Raw genomic sequence first — 9,410 nt, 5'->3', positions numbered from 1 at the left:
CTGTGTCGCATCGGGTTATTAGTGACTCGTGGGTCGGTGCGCACACCTGAGGCGTATTCCGGGGATTTGTTGGCTTCCTTATTTATACTTCTGGCAGAAGCCCCGTTGTCGCCGGAGCATTGTGATGTGTAATGGACAATACTTAAAGTAAGTTATACAAATATGTATATATGTTTTTATTCCATTAAACCTTCTCTTTTGTACTAGCACCTGGGTCAGCCATCTTGAGTCCAACCCCAGTTCTCCCTCACCCTCCTGGTGAGGGGGACTAAACCATAACAGTTACAGCCATTTTGATTAAAAAACTGCACTAATCATTCATTTAAACAGTATCTGTCTTTACAAGTGGCAAGTTTTCAGAAACACCACTCTTCATACAATCAGACTGGCAGTTGCTGTTGCTATGGGGATGAACAGTTGAGATTTTATGCCTCTGATTGTCTGAACAGTGCACTTTGCCTGAGCGCAAGAGGCCTGATTCAGGGGTATTCATGTGTGCCGTTATGCAGCAATTACCACCGTCAGGTCGGGGACGTGTTGCTCTGAGACTTCTCTGTGAAACCTGGGATTGCTTCTGCCGTTCGTCATCAGACAAGATACAATACAGCCTTTATTCCTCATCAGAGGCTCGTATTGTTCCTCTGGAGGGAATCTGCACGGCCACTCTGGCCGTTCTCATGTTCGGGTTTTAAAATTCAAAGGCTCTGCTGCTCTGAAGGTAGAAGCTGGAGAGGATGCATGTGGCGCACAAACGTGTGCACGTGATTTCTGTCTAATCTGGTTTCTGAGAAGTGCACTCTGCGCTGATGTGAAGCGTAACAGACACAAGAATTTAAATGTCGATGCCAGGCATGACGCTTCGCTCATGCATTTTTTTTCTTCAGCTGAATAATAAGGCCTTATTTAGTCCGATGGGTCTGAACAAGGTTACCCATGTGTTACTGCCTGAGTGTTTACAGGAAGCTGCTTCACTTCTGCCTCAGCAGAGAAATGATATGTTAGGACGTTTATCTCTTTGCATATTTAGCTGGTTGAAGATGAAGTAGCACGTGTCTGAACTGGAATTTATATATATATATATATATATATATAATATGTGTGTGTAAAATGAAAGTAGGTCTGGAGTAGCAACATAAAGTAAGATCCTAGGTCATTGAAAAGATCAGATTCTAGAGCCGAGTTTTTTAAAATGTCATTCAAGTGAAGATTTCAGGTTCTTGGTTAAAGCAGTGAATTTGTACTGAAACATGAAAATCAATCCTAAGCAGTCATTAGGGCTGCAACCAAAAGTTATTGTCAAGCATTTTAATTGTATTGATTTGTATTGAAAATGTAAAAACTAATGGCAGATATTAATGAAGTGGTAGGACATTTGAGTTTAGCTGACAACGCAAGTGTTTCAACAACTGGTTCAAATGTGGACATCTTGCATTTCAAACCTGCAACAAGCCAAAAACTTGTTAAAAAGAACAGTGAGTTAACATCAAGGTGACACCGTATGATCCAAGCATACAGCTGGTGTTTTACACGTCCAGCCGTTACAGAGCATCAATCATTCAGAATTGTGTTGGTTCCAGCTGATGAATCTTTTAGCTCCATCTTTGGTCTCCACCATCTCTTGAGGGAAATACCTGACTCTTTAGCTGCTAAATGTTCCACTGTTTGTGGCTGAGCAGGTAGTAGACAGTGGATTTGTAGAGCTTTACTCTCAAAAACAACTGCTTCCTGCTGCAGGATAAAACAACACTAGCAGTGAGAGTGAACCAAAAGAGTAAAGCTGTGGTCTGGATACTAAACAGTGAGCTGAATCTCCCTATAAAGTTCTGTGAATCTGTAAGGACACGTAGATTCTCTGTAGATTTGAGTTGAAACCAGGGTCAAATCCTTTGCCATTAACAGAAATCCCAAATGACAGTATATACAGTACATTCAGGTATTTTACTTAAAGGAGCAGTTAAAAAAATAGAATAGGCTTATTCACTTTTTTTGCCAAGAGTTGAATAAGAAGATCAAGACTATTCTCATATCTGTGCAGTAAAACTGTAGCTCCTTAGCTTAGCTTAGCCTAAGGGCAGAACACAGCTAGCCTGGCTATGTCCAAACGTACTTCGAATTGTGAGGAAAGTTAAATCACCCTAACAGAATCCATCTACCAGCTCTGTCTAGAAACGTTCATTAAATCAGTTTGAACTACAATGATTAGCTGATTAATACATATGTCAGTAGACAGAAAATTAATCATCTAATTTTGATATTATATCAATTGTTTAATTCATTTTCATACCAAATATGTCTGCTTCTCTAAGTGATAATAAACTGGAACATTTTTGGGTTTTGAACTGTTGGTTGGATTAAACATTATATTTGAAGACCACGTTGGAGTTCAGAAAATTTTAACAGGAATTTTAAGATATTTTCTAATTTTATAGACTAATCATTTATTGGCAGATTAATCAATAATGAGAATAATCATTGCAGCCCTAAAATCAACTGTACAAGCTAAAGGAGCACCCTGATTTAAGCATCACTCTGCGGATGTTGGGTTTGGAGCTTGATGCTTGCACCAATTAGGGGCTTTTGAAAATCTGATTTCCACACAAAGCACCCCCAAATTTCCTGAAAATAATTTAGCTCACAGATGTCGCCTCCTTTCCCATCCTTCCTGTTTGCTTTTTGCATGACAGATGTGCATCTGGTGTGACCTCAGGGATTAAATTTCCTCCTCTCTCTCTTCTGTCCATCATGAGATTCATCATGGTGGAGACCGTCCAGTTAAAGGGGAAACGGTTCCCAAAACTAGCATCCTCCAGCACCTCCTGACAATCACTTTAACTCCTGCATTTCATTTTTACAGATATAGGGCATTGATTTACAAGAATGGCCACTCCACTCTCCCCTCTCTTATTATTCAAACTCTTTCCTATTTCTGCTGCAAAATCAGGCCGAGCAGCTGCACCGCCTCCACAAACACAGCTTCCTTCATAAATCCAATAAGTTTTTACAGCACATGTACATGAAAACGAAATTCATTCTACAGCCAAATATAGTGATATTTACTTAACCTTGTAAAAATGTTCCACTGCTGTTTCTGCTGCAATTATATTTTAAGATCTTAGTTTGTAGTTTTATTTAAACAACATTTACTGATATTTTATTATTACCTTGCATTTGTTGCCCCTTTACACATTTCCATTTGATTTTTTGACTCATATGCACTTAATTGTTGTTCATATGACACAAAAACTTATTTTCATGTGCATTTGAAATATATGTAGGCTACGATTATGTCTGCACTGTGGTGATTTGGTGTACAAATTTACCTGTAAGGCACACAGGTGATCAGTTAACTGCAGGCACCATATAATACATGTAAATACTTAAATATAAAACACAGCTTCTGCTACACCAATACTTATACACACTGTGCTGGAAGATCCGTGCCCACAATCCCCCACAGTCAGAGGGCACCGGAAAACCAGAAGCCAAAGCGGGTTTTATTAATTTCTGCAAAGCTCTAAGGTGCAGTTTTAAATATTAAACGCATTAGTCGTTTAGTTACTTTTATGAAAATGAACAAAAGCGGCCTCTACGCCAGTGTTTGAAATGAAGAAATGTTTGTCTGAGTGTTTGCAGAGTCGTTACAAAGGCAGATTAATGCTCCGTACCTGTCTGCGGGCTGATCCAGTGTCTCAGAGCAGGAAGGTCTCCGTCCTCCGCTGCTTCATCACACTGATGATGCTGCTGATGATGAAGAGGATGATGATGATGATGATGGTGATGATGATGCGGGCTGTTGTGGGCGACAGGCAGAGGGGTGCGCAGGACTCCCGGTGAAGTTGCCGCTGGCGTCTAAGTGTTCGGAGACTGCGCAGTAGAGCGGGACCGGTGCTGCCTTCACGGACTGTCAGAAAGTTTCAATCTACCAGAGGTATGCTCGTGCTACAGGGGTCACTAATTAGGTTCAGAATAAAACAAACAAACAAATCAGAAGGAGGGCGACAATAGCTCCATAACAACCCTTTTTCCGTAATGGCGGATCACGGGAACATCAAATAGTTCCAAACATTAGGAGCATTACATTGGAGCATGACATTGACTTAGCTCCTATCTTCTAAAGTAATTTGATATTAATAGTTGGGTGAAATTAATAATTAAGATTATATTCTTTCTATAATCTTGATTTGTTAATTTTATTTTTATAGTTTTTAAACCGGTTATGATTCATGGAATTTACGAGGACCACCTAAAGGCAGCACGTAATAAGTTAGCTGAATTTGCCAGGTAACGCTAAATTTATCACAATTTATAATAGTTTAACTTATAGACACACCAAGATGTTGTCTCTTTTATATGTTATTATATGTAAAGCTTTTCTGTCAAATAACGCTAAATTAGTGCAGTAAAACGTAAAATATATATCCCCCTAAAATGTAAAATTAATGAAGTGACCTAGAAGTAGCTAACGTTAGCCCATAAAGTGGCATTAAATAGAAGTAGCCTAATGTTATTGAAATTAACTGCATGATTTGAAGTAAATGTAGCCTATTTATTTACTTTCCGCTATGCTTATAGAAAATATAGGCCTAATTTAGCCACTCGTTTTTGTCATTAAGATAGCATAAACACTTTCAGCGTGTGATATTTAGATAATTTACTTTTAGCTTTGTTTTATCCCAGGAAGAGAGACAGTACACAATTATGGTAGACTACTTGTGAACTGTGTCTCCCTCTAGTGTGCAAATTAACACTTCCTATGACAGTGTTGTATAGTTGAGAGATGATAAACTAACGTTGAATAATAATAATGACATACCTTTTTATTATTTGTTTTAATGCTTTACTTTTTTCTTTGCTTTTTGGTAAGTCAGATTAATGTACAACCTTTCAGTATGTTCAATATGTCAGAAGGAGCTTTCCAGTAGCCTACTCCTTCACCCCACTTTGTTCAACTTTGGCAGCAAATTAAATGTTTATTCTAACTTTTGGTGAACTCATATTTTGTAAAATTTGATCAGTTTCAGTAAATCAAATGCTAAACACCAACTTGTTGAACTGTAGTTACAAGACAAAGCTTTGACCACTGACCTAAAATATAGATGTCATCATCAGCCTCAAACAAAGTTTTGCACATAATATTCTTTATTGTGTGTAACTTTGCAAACATGTCAGGTTAACGCCTATCAGAATACAAACAGGAGCATAATCAAATGAAATTCTAGAAGTAATTAAAAGCTATTTACACAGCCAGTTCAATATTTGTACAGTGATGTTGAAAGAAAACATACTATTAGCATATTTTTACCATTGCAAATCAGGTTCTGAGTAGCAAAGTTTTAAGAAAAATACAGCTGCAGCAGTACACCTGCTGTCTTTTATCATAAGCATTTCATTTCGGCTTTGCTTAGCTATTACTTCTTTACATTTTAGCTACAGCAACAAGAATAAGTAGTTTGGTGATACATGTTAATATTCATATTTTTCTGTTATATACTGCACTGTTGTATTATAGGTGTTCTATCAATTTTACAATGAAATTATTGTAAACATATTTTTGGAATGTCAGTAACTGATTAAATTTGTGAACAGTCTTGTTCAGAGTTTTGCATCAACCATTTTTAAATCAACTGCCCTGGTAATTATCATTTTGTAAAACAAGTGCACAAGTAACTCATGTTAATAATGTACATTAAAAACTATGAAACAACAAAGATATTGATGAGTTTTGATAAGCAAATGACATGGCTTACTTCAGTTCTGTACCATAATAAGCAAGAATATTTGGTGAAAACCTGTTATAATTTGCAGTAAGGGCACTCAGTTACACCGCTTCTTAACAATTTGATTACACTGTCAGTGAGATTTACATGAATCCTTCTCTGTATAAGTCACCAGCATGCAACCAGAGACTGAAGCTGACAACTGAACACTGACACATTCTTTTAAAGGTATACAAGCTTTTCCAGTTGGCAACATGTTTTCTCTCTCACTTTCCTGTCACCTGGCTATGACCAGTGAAATTCACAACCTACAATCCAGGGATTGTATTATATCTTTTAGACATTTAGATTGAGCTGTTTCACTTCTCAGCTCCATCAAAGAACCTCATTTTCTCAGAGTGGACAGAGTCTCTCAGTCGTTGTATAGATGAGGCTGTTTCACCTGAAATGGGTTCAGAAGACTCAACTATAGGCCTGTGTGGAATTTGTTTAGTTACAACTGTTTCACTTTTCTCGCTAGATATTTCCCCTATTAAGTGCTTCTCGACGACTGTTCTCTTGCCACTTTGTGAGTCTTCGACAGTCCATGACGTAGCTGTTTTAGCCTCAGGTTCTAAGGGAAGGTCGCCAGATGACTGAACCTGGACAGCAGTTAGTATCTTGGCATGATGTGCTTCTGGGGTGACTTGTATATTTGATTTGATGACATGCATTTTTCCAGATTCCAATCTAGGTGAGCTAATATCAGCAAAGGCATCTGATGACTGGACAGAACTGGAGGGGCTTAATTCTTCAAGTCCTATTTCCCCCCCTGGACTCTTTTTATCTTTGTGATCATCTTTTTTAGAAACTTTTTGAGGTTCTGATTTTGAGAACAGTCCAGACTCAGGAAATTTAAACCAGCCTGTCCTCTCAGGACTTTTGGTAGTATCTTTTTTATTTGCTTCCTTTTTCTTAGTCTCTGGCAGATCTGGAAATTCAATACCAATTGTATTGATTAGCTTATCAAATGACATCAAACTAGATTTTGTTGATTTACTCTCTCCTTTTGCCTCAACTTTCTTTTCTAGCTGATTCTCTTTGCTTTTAGTTTCAAGAATGACATTGTCGTCTTCAAGTCCGGGTATTGAGAAGGTCACATCTGGCATCTGAATTGGTCGTAGTTCGAATTTACTTGGAGATCCAGGGCCCACCCCGCCCCTCTCAGTTTTTAGTGTTTTAGAATCCAATGTGGCTGGTTTGGACATAGCCGTCCTCTCAAGACTTTTAATATCTTGCTTTATAATCGCTTCCTTTTTCTCAGTCTCTGGCAAATCTACAATTTCAACATCAGTTTTGTTGAGTCGCTTACCAAATGGCATCAAACTTGATTTTGTTGATTTACTTTCTTCTTTTGCCTCAACTTTCTTTTCTAGCTGATCTTCTTTGCTTTTAGTTTCAAGAACGACATTGTCGTCTTCAAGTCCGGGTATTGAGAAGGTCACATCTGGCATCTGAATTGGTCGTAGTTCGAATTTACTTGGAGATCCACGACCCACACCGCCCCTCTCAGTTTTTAGTGTTTTAGAATCCAATGTGGCTGGTTTGGACATAGCCGTCCTCTCAAGACTTTTAATATCTTGCTTTATATTCGCTTCTTTGCTTTTAGTTTCAAGAAAGACACTGTCGTCTTCAAGTCCGGGTATTCCGAAAGTCACATCTGGCATCTGAATTGATCGTAGTTCAAATTTACTTGGAGATCCACGACCAACACCATCCCTCTCAGTCTTTGGTGTTTCAGAATCCAATAATGCTGCTTTGGAAAGATCTGGAACATCAGCTTTTGGGGCATCAAGGTTGACATCACCCTCAGAGGTCTTAATAATTGGCTTTGAAAAAGACAGTTTTGGCAATGTCCAGCTTGTCTTTTTCAAGTTTGCATCACCCTCTATAGGTGGTGCCTGTGACACAGAAAATGGAGTTGCAGACTCTTTGAGTTCAACATCAGGAAGTTTCACTTGAGCCTTTACTTCTGGTGAATTTAAATCAGCTCTTTCCACATCATGTACTTTGACCTGTGGATTAAGCCTTCCAAATTTGGGTAATTTGAATGTCGGCATATTCAATTTTGATGGTGATCCTTTCGTATCCTTTTTCACAGCTTTGATCTCAGGAGCTTTGGCTTCCACTTCAGCTAATGGTTCTTTAAGTTCAGCGCAGGGGAGTTTGACTTCAGCCTTGGTTTCTTGTTGTGCCACATCTAAATCTTTCTTTGTTGAGCTTGAATCAATGTCTTGTCCTTTGCCTTGGGGCACAGAAAATCCAAGACTTGGCAGGTTGAACTTGCTTCCTTTCTCGTCATGTTCAGTTCCTGTAGTTTTTATATCCACTGATGGGCATTTGATGCTGGGTGCTTCAGTGTTTACTGCAGGAACCTCTTCAGTAATGATGCCTTCGCACATATCTGGTACTTCTGTAGTGGTACTTGGAGTGCCACCTCCAAATTTTGGCCATTTCACTGTCGGCATATTCCATTTTGATGGGGATCCTTTCGTATCCTTTGTCGCAACTTTGATCTCAGGAGCTTTGGCTTCCACTTCAGCTGATGGGTCTTTAAGTTCAGCACAGGGGAGTTTGACTTCAGCCTTGGTTTCTTGTAGTGCCACATCTAAATCTTTCTTTGTTGAGCTTGAATCAGTGTCATGTTCTTTGCCTTGGGGCACAGAAAATCCAAGATTTGGCAGTCTGAACTTGCTTCCTTTCTCGTCATGTTCAGTTCCTGTAGTTTTTATATCCACTGATGGGCATTTGATGCTGGGTGCTTCAGTGTTTACTGCAGGATCCTCTTCAGTAATGATGCCTTCGCACATATCTGGTACTTCTGTAGTGGTACTTGGAGTGCCACCTCCAAATTTTGGCCATTTCACTGTCGGCATATTCCATTTTGATGGGGATCCTTTCGTATCCTTTGTCGCAACTTTGATCTCAGGAGCTTTGGCTTCCACTTCAGCTAATGGTTCTTTAAGTTCAGCACAGGGGAGTTTGACTTCAGCCTTGGTTTCTTGTAGTGCCACATCTAAATCTTTCTTTGTTGAGCTTGAATCAGTGTCATGTTCTTTGCCTTGGGCCACAGAAAATCCAAGACTTGGCAGTCTGAACTTGCTTCCTTTCTCGTCATGTTCAGTTCCTGTAGTTTTTATATCCACTGATGGGCATTTGATGCTGGGTGCTTCAGTGTTTACTGCAGGATCCTCTTCAGTAATGATGCCTTCGCACATATCTGGTACTTCTGTAGTGGTACTTGGAGTGCCACCTCCAAATTTTGGCCATTTCACTGTCGGCATATTCCATTTTGATGGGGATCCTTTCGTATCCTTTGTCGCAACTTTGATCTCAGGAGCTTTGATTTCCACTTCAGCTGATGGGTCTTCAATGACCATCTCTGCCTCTGGAATAGAAACATCTACACCTCCAAGAGTAACGTCAGCCTCAGGGGCTTGTGGAGGTTTGACCTCAGCTTTAGCCTCTGGTAGTGTGATTTGTGAATTGTTTGGGGAGGAGCTCACATCAAATTCAGGCCATTTTATTCTTGGCATTTTGATGGCAAACTTTGGCTTTTTGACCTTGCTTCCTTGTCCATGAAGGTCACCCTCAATCTGCACAGGTTTGATTTCCAGTTCAGGTTTTTCAACATATATCTTTTGCTCTGGAATA

At 39.3% G+C, this 9,410-nt stretch overlaps 1 protein-coding gene and 1 long non-coding RNA gene across 3 annotated transcripts in view; one reads left to right on the top strand and one right to left on the bottom strand.

Moving 5' to 3' along the window:
- Window positions 1-9,410, bottom strand: part of LOC109962449 (neuroblast differentiation-associated protein AHNAK-like) — a 30,000-nt gene that overhangs the window by 4,780 nt on the left and 15,810 nt on the right. The gene's annotated exons all lie outside the window — the stretch shown is intronic.
- Window positions 86-9,410, top strand: part of LOC109962450 (uncharacterized) — a 33,725-nt gene continuing 24,400 nt past the window's right edge. For both annotated transcript variants that reach the window (XR_002275261.1, XR_002275260.1), the window contains exons 1-2: window positions 86-147; window positions 3,634-3,928. This is a non-coding gene — a long non-coding RNA (uncharacterized LOC109962450). The remainder of the gene's footprint in view (window positions 148-3,633; window positions 3,929-9,410) is intronic.

The sequence above is a fragment of the Monopterus albus genome, unplaced genomic scaffold (genome assembly GCF_001952655.1).
Source record: "Monopterus albus unplaced genomic scaffold, M_albus_1.0 scaffold64.1, whole genome shotgun sequence".
Classification (NCBI taxonomy): domain Eukaryota; kingdom Metazoa; phylum Chordata; class Actinopteri; order Synbranchiformes; family Synbranchidae; genus Monopterus; species Monopterus albus.
This window is presented reverse-complemented; position numbering and strand designations above follow the sequence as displayed.